Source organism: Triticum aestivum, chromosome 7B, assembly GCF_018294505.1.
Source record: "Triticum aestivum cultivar Chinese Spring chromosome 7B, IWGSC CS RefSeq v2.1, whole genome shotgun sequence".
Classification (NCBI taxonomy): domain Eukaryota; kingdom Viridiplantae; phylum Streptophyta; class Magnoliopsida; order Poales; family Poaceae; genus Triticum; species Triticum aestivum.
Window position 1 is genome coordinate 63,413,221 of NC_057813.1, and position 7,865 is coordinate 63,421,085.

Genomic DNA, 7,865 nt, shown 5'->3' on the forward strand with positions numbered 1-7,865 from the left:
TTAAGCCGAGGGTTTAGCTGTTGCTGACAAGTGTAACCTCGATAACTGTCAGAGCACAAGACAAGCACTGACACATGGAAGATTAACAGCACTAAGAAGCGTAATTAACAGTTGATTGTACAACGGTGCACTGGCAGCTAATACTACTGCATGCATTGTCCCGTAGGCTAGCTAGGAGTAGTAGTAATTATCAAGGGGTTAACGTTGCGCTCGGCGCCACGAGATGGCTGGAGGAGAGTTTGTATCCAGCCGCCGGTGTTGACTCAGGGAGGCTACACGTCGGCCGGCCGGTCAGAAGAGGTCGAAGCGCTTCGTGTCAGCCTTGCGCGACGCCGGCATCTTGCACGACTGCGACCGGTGCAGCGGAGCGCTGGGGACGACGGGCGGACGCAATGACCGGAGGAGCGCGAAGTTGAGGTTCTTGAAGAAGGGGCGGGCATTCACGTCGGCGGCGCCGTGGCGGGACCCGAGGCGAGCGGCGGGGTCCTTGGTGAGCAGGCGCGTGATGAGGTCCCGCGCCGCGGTGGTGTCGGCGTGGCAGCCGGTGACGGAGGAGGAGGGGAAGGTGAGCGGCACGGACGATGTTGCAGAGCTAGCGTGTCCTAGTGGCGCCGGCGAACGGGGTGCGGCCGTGGAGGAGCTCGTAGAGGAACACGCCGTAGGCCTACCAGTCCACGGCGGCGCCATGCGCGCCGCCGCCTGCCACCTCGGGAGCCACGTACTCGTGCGTGCCGACGAATGAGCACGACCGCGCAGACACCGGCTCCGCCACAAACCGCAGGGGAGACGCCGGCACGCCGCGCACCGGCGACGATGCCTCCGCCGCTTGAAACGTATCGGGAAGCAGGACGCGCTGCGCGGCTCCTCCTGTTCCTCCTCCTCGGCGACGGCTGGCTTGAGGTCGCGGTAGCCGGTAGACGATGCCCATCATGTGCAGGTACTAGAGCGCCAGGAGCACCTCGGCCGCGTAGAACCGGGCGGAGGAGAGCGGGAAGTGGCGGGAGGGCATGCGGTGGCGGAGGGAGTGGAGGTCGCCGCCGGGGCAGAACTCCACGACAACGCAGGAGAAGCGCGGGGCGGCGTCGAAGTCGGCGAAGAGCGTGGGGAGGAACGGGTGGTCGAGCAGCCGCAGGATGCGCTTCTCGGCGGCCGCCCGCTCCAGCTTGTGCTTCTTGGCCACGGCGCGCCGGTCCACCACCTTCAAGCAGGGGATGCAGTGGCCCGCCCTTCTCCAGGCCCTAGCCCTCCGTCCCGGCGGCACCCCCTCGTTCCGCCTCACCGGCGTCGGCCCCCCGCAGCCGGACGAGACCGACGCCTTGCAGCAGATGGGCTGGAAGCTCGCCCAGTTCGCGTACACCATCCGCGTCGACTTCCAGTACCGCGGCCTCGGCGCCGCCACGCTGGCGGACCTGGAGCCGTTCATGCTGCAGCCGGAGGACTCGAACGAGGAGCCCGAGGTAATCTCCGTCAACTCAGTCTTCGAGATGCACCGGCTGCTCGCCCAGCCCGGCGCCATGGAGAAGGTCCTGGGCACCGTGCGCGCCGTGCGGCCGAGGATCGTCACCGTGGTGGAGCAGGAGGGGAACCACAACTCCGGCACATTCCTGGACCGCTTCACCGAGCACTACTACTACTCCACCATGTTCGATTCCTGGACTCGCTGCACTACTACTCCACCATGTTCGATTCCCTCGAGGGCGGCAGCTCCGGCGGCCCATCCGAAGTCTCATCGGGGGGCAGCTGTTGCTCCTGCCGCCGCCGGCACGGACCAGGTCATGTCTGAGGTGTACCTCGGCCGGCAGATCTGTAACGTGGTGGCCTGCGAGGGGGCGGAGCGCACAGAGCGCCACGAGACCCTGGGCCCGAGCGGGGTCGCAGGGGAGGAGGCCGAGAGCGTGCGGATGGCCGCCCACTCCACGTCGCCGGACCGGTGCGGCCGGAGCGCCGCGGACGGGCGCGGCGAGCACACGGTGGCCGCCGCCGCCATGGCGGCCGACGGGGTGCAGTCGAAGGAGAGCCGTGACAGACTGGACAGGTGTGCTATACTGCGGGTTGATTAGAGAAAATGGCAGGGGGGGTTTTGCAAAACTGCGTGCGACGACCGGGCCAGCCACCTGGCTGCCACATGTCGTTCTGTCATTGGCCTGGGACTAAAACGTCACATGCAGTGCAAGTTGGGGTATGGTGGGGTTGATTTTTACAAGTTTAGGACTAAAATATCACATGTTGTGCAAGTTAGGGTACCTGGGGTGCTTTTACCTCCAAATAAAGTCATTGTCGCTCCTTCCCCTCCGCGCGATTGTACTCTGGGACCTCGGTGGGGTGCGTGCAGTTTTGTGTGCTCAGGATCTATTGGATCTGCTGAGCTTTGGTCTTTCTGGGCATGGCAATCGTGGTGGAGAAGGTAGCCATGCTGGGGAAATTTTGTCTCCTAGCTTCATCCCCATGGCGGCAGGGAGTGCTCTGTCCTTGCCGTGAAGCCTAGGAATCCAGTTCGGAAGTTGGAGTGGCGCCAGATCTCCCTCGTTGGGAGGCCATGTCTCGTCCCCAGTGGTTCTTCGTCTTGTTGCATCTCCGGTGTGCTTGTCCTCATGGACTGAGGTTGACGACTTCCTGGTCGTGAAGAACCCGTCCGTAGTATACAAGGTCTTGCCGGCTCCACGTCGGAGTGGTGGTGGCGTGGCGACGCACCTTCATCCCACATCAGAGTTTGTGGTGGGTCGGAGCCCCAAGGACCCGGTTGTAATTTACATTTTATTTGGGGTGCATGTACCATAGGTGTTGTTTAATATATGACCTGGGGTCATTCCCGCACAATTTTTTTTGTTGTTACTCCTTTTTTCCTTTCTTTTTTCAGAATCTCTACTCCTAAAGGGGGTGTTGGTAGTCTCGCCTCACTTCCACCAACACTATATTACCACCACTAGCGTTTTACAGCCGGTCCATTTGACCCATGAATTAACTCACTCAAATCGGCACTTTCCCAAAACAATGTGGTGCATTAACTCATTCAAATCAAATCTTAAAAAATCTCAACTAAATCCAAAAAGTTTCCTTTCTTTTCACTACTCACATCCAGATCAAATCATATATTACCAACCCATCAAATATAATCAAAGTTAGCCAGCCCATTTGGCACCTGGGCGTGTTTATAATTTTTTTGTTTCTTTTTTCTGTGACCAACCTATTATGTTGGGCTCGGCATACTATCAGAATCAGCACAGACATGTATGTCATGGTAAGTTGGTAGGGTTGCAATCATTCCGGTTAAAGCTTCTCCATCGATTTTTATCTATCCCATCAATTTATTTTAACTGGTTTCTAGCCCACTGATGTAGTTAATCCATTTTTCATTTTTCAATTCTCAACTCCTAAAGGGGAGTTGGTAGTCTCGCATCACTCCCACCAACACTGTATTATGCCCGCGAGCATCTTACAACCGGCCCATTTGACGCATGAATTAACTTAATCAAATCTGCACTTTCGCAAAACAACGTTGTGCATTAAATCATTCAAATCAAATCTTAAATAATCTCAACTAAATCCAAAAAGTTTACTTTCCTTGCAGTACTCATACCAAATCAAATCAAATATTACTGAAAAATCAATAATCAAAGTTGGCCGATCCATTTGGCGCGTGCGTGCGTTTATATTTTTGTTTCTTTTTTTTCCTGTGCCAACCTATTATGTTGGGCTCGGCATACTATCAGAATCGGCGAAGACATGTACGTTATGGTTAGTTGGTATTGTCGCCACCGTTCCAGTTAAAGCTCCCCCATCGATTTTTTTTGTATCCCACCATTTTATGTTAACTGGTTTCTAGCCCACTAGGGCGAAGCTAGATCCCCTGCTTGCCCGTGTCTGCACGCACGTGCCTGCCTTTGGCGATGCCCATTGATACGTCTTCAACATATTTATAATTTTTTATTGTTCCATGCTATTATATTATTATTTTTGGATATTTTATAATAATTTTATAGTCATTTATCCTTTTTGTACTAACCTATTGACATAGTGTCAAGTGCCCGTTGCTATTTTCTGCATGTTTTTTTACATCGCAGGAAATCAATACCAAATGGAGTCCAAACACAGCGAAACATTTTGGAGATTTTTTTTGGATCAGAAGACATCCAGTGGGCCGAAGAAGCGCCTGGGGGGAGGGGGGAGGGGGTGCTCCGAGGGGAGCACAACCCACCAGGGCGCGCCAGGAGGCCCAGGCGCGCCCTGGTGGGTTGTGCCCAGCTCGGGTGCCCCCTGAACCGACTGTTTGCTCTATAAATACCCCAATATTCCAAAAACCTTAGGGGAGTCGACAAAAATCAATTCCAGCCGCCGCAGAGTCCAGAACCACCAGATCCAATCTAGACACTATCATGGAGGGGTTCACCACTTCCATTGGTGCCTCTTCAATGATGCGTGAGTAGTTCTTTGTAGACCATATCGGGTCCATAGTTAGTAGCTAGATGGCTTCCTCTCTCTCGTTTGATTCACATTACAATGGTCTCTCGGAGCTCCATATGATGTAACTCTTTTTGCGTGTGTTTGTTGGGATTCGATGAACTTTGAGTTTATGATCAGATCTGTCTTTTTTATCCATGAAAGTTATTTGAGTCTTCTTTGATCTCTTATATGCATAATTGCTTATAGCCACATATTTCTTCTCTAATATTTGGGTTTGTTTGGCCAACTTGATCTATTTATCTTGCAATGGGAACATGTGCTTTGTAGTGGGTTCGATCTTACGGTGCTTGATCCCAGTTACAAAAGGGGAACCAGCACGTATGTATCGTTGCTACTAAGGAGAAAATGATGGGGTCTATTTCTACATAAATAGATCTTGTCTACATTTTGTCATTGTTCTTATTGCATTACTCTGTTTCTTCATGAAATACACTAGATGCATGCTGGATAGCGGTCGATATGTGGAGTAATAGTAGTAGATGTAGGAAGGTGTTGGTCTACTAATCTTGGACGTGATGCCTATATAATGATCATTGCCTGGATATCGTCATGATTATTTGAAGTTCTATCAATTACCCAACAGTATTTTGTTCACCCACCGTTTACTATTTTTCTCGAGAGAAGCCACTAGTGAAACCTACGGCCCCCGGGTCTCTTTCTCATATATTTGCCTTTGCGATGTATTTTTCCTTTGCTTTTATTTTCAGATGTATTAAACCAAACATACAAAAATACCTTTCTGCAATTTATTTTATTTGGCGTTCAATCTATCAGTATTTACAACTCTCTCACGTCTGTTTGCCTACCTTGGGCGCCGCTACCCGAAAGGGATTAACAACCCCTTTTACACGTCGGGTTGCGAGTATTTGTTATTTGTGTGCAGGTGATGTTTACATTGTTTTGCTTGGTTCTCCTACTGGTTCGATAATATTGGTTTCATCACTGAGGGAAATACCTACTGCTGCTGTGTTGCATCATCCCTTCCTCTTTGGGGAAATACCGACGTAGCTTCAAGCCGCATCCAAAGGAATTTCTGGCACTGTTGTCGGGGAGGATCTTCAACATATACCAGGTTCCTATTCACAAATCTCATCTCCTCGCAATTTACATTATTTTCCATTTGCCTCTCGTTTTCCTCTCCCCCACTTCATAAAAATTTTCCGTTTTATTCGCCCTCTTTTTCGTTCGCCGTTTTCTCGTCAGATCTCATGTTTGCTTGTGTTGCCATGTGTCTCTTATTTGCTTGTATCTTCGCTTGCTAAAAATCTATTGATATGGATCCTCATCCACTTGCTAATCTTTTTAAAAGAAAAACTTATGATGAACCAGTTGCTAGTAAGTTGAGTGCGCTAGATTATCTTCATGAAGTTTTGCTTGAGATTCATGAATCTGAATTTTTTGATGAAGTGTTAAAAGAAGGAATTTATAAAATGATTCATGATAGCTCCTTGGTTAAAAAGCATGATTGCAATGATGTTAGTATGAATTCTATTAATGTCAATTATGCTAATAATATGCAAAACCCGAAGCTTGGGGATGCTAATATTGTTATGTCCACTACTTATTGCTATGATCATGATTCGGGTGATAATGATTCTTATCCTCTTGAAAATTTATTTAAGCCTCATGATGAATATGCTTGCGATAATATTGAAAGTGGGTTTGGAAGAGCGTCAACTTTAAGTAAAAATAATCCCACATATTTTGAGAGTGTTCAATCTTATGAAATTTTTGATAAAAGTGGGATTGGAGAGGTCATGACTTTATTTTAACCCCACTAATTTGGAAGAGCGTCAACTTTGTATGCATGTGGATCATGTAGAGAATATGTTATGTGATAGCTATATTGTTGAATTTGAGTATGATCCCACATGTAGAGAGAGGAAAATATGGTTGTAGACATTTTCATGTTACTAATTTACCCCTCGTTATGTTGAGATCGTCAATGTTTTACCCCTCTTCTTTGCATAAGTTAGATGTTTCTTGTCTTGATAATTTGTTTGCTTATAAAATGCCTATGCATAGGAAGTATGTTAGACTTAAATGTGTTTTACATTCTACATGATTCTCTCTTCGTGTTTCAATTACTATCTTTCATGTGAGCGTCATTGAAATCTTATGCCTAGCTAGGGGCGTAAACCGATACCGCTCGTTGGGAGGCAACCCAATGAATAAAATTTATTTTTGTCTTTTTGATTTCTATTCTTGAGTGTTTGAACAATTATGCTACTGTTATTATTGTGTTTTGTGTGTGTTTGAATTAGTGTTTGTGCCAAGCAAGGCCTTTAGGATCTTCTTGGGTGATAGTTGTTTGATCTTGCTGAAAAACACAAAGTTTTGCGCTCACGAAAATAATTCTCATTTTTAACAGAAGGGTGCTTTTGAGTTGATTCTTGTTGCAGAAGATTAATTATACAAATTTCTCATGCGGTCCTAATTTTTTCAGAATTTTTGGAGTTAAATAAATATTCGAAATATCTAGATTGCTGCAGACTATTCTGTTTTTGACATATTCTGGTTTCTTTGTGTTGTGTGCTTGTTTTGATGATTCTATTGTTTTCTTTGATGAGTTTTTGCCATACAAAAGTTGGAATACAGTAGATATAATGCAAGAATAAAATATGAATTGGTTTGAAACATTACTTATAGTAGTGATTTGTTTTCTTATACTAACGGATCTCACGAAGGTTTTGTTGAGTTTTATGTGATTAAAGTTTTCAAGTTTTGGGTTATCTTACAATGGATGAAGGAATAAGGAGTAAGAAGAGCCTAAGCTTGGGAATGCACATGGAACCTCAAAATATTATCCAAAGAGAAGCAAGCAACTAAGCTTGGGGATGCCCCGAGTGGCATCTGCTCTTTCTTCTAATGACCATCGGTATTTTACTCAAAGCTATATTTTTATTCGTCACATACTATGAGTTTTGCTTGGAGCGTCTTGTATGATATGAGTCTTTGCTTGTTTTGTTTTATTTTTAAGTCTTGAATCCTTGCTGTACACACCTATTTGAGAGAGCCAAAATTATGCCATGACTTGTTAGAATAGCTCTCTATGCTTCACTTAAATTTTTATGAGCTATGGATTTGCTCTAGTGCTTCACTTATATCTTTTTGAGCATGGTGTGCTTTAGTATTTGTGAAGAAATGCTCTCTTGATTCACTTATATTTATTTGAGAGTTAGTAAAATTTTCAAGAAATTCTCTCTTGCTTCACTTAAATTATTTTGAGAGAAAGAAAAATTTATGGTCATGATATTCACTTATATCTGTTTGAGCTTACCAAAAGCAACACATGAAAATTAGTCCCAAAGTGATATATATATCCAAGAAGGATATAATAAAAACTTCCATGAAGATCATTGGACAAAATAAACTTGATCCTTGTTATAGTTTTGAGATATGAT

At 46.6% G+C, this 7,865-nt stretch overlaps 1 pseudogene; it reads right to left on the reverse strand.

The window, feature by feature from the left end:
- LOC123161536 (protein kinase PINOID-like) lies at window positions 1–931 on the reverse strand (annotated as a pseudogene).
- Window positions 932–7,865: the final 6,934 nt, after the last annotated feature.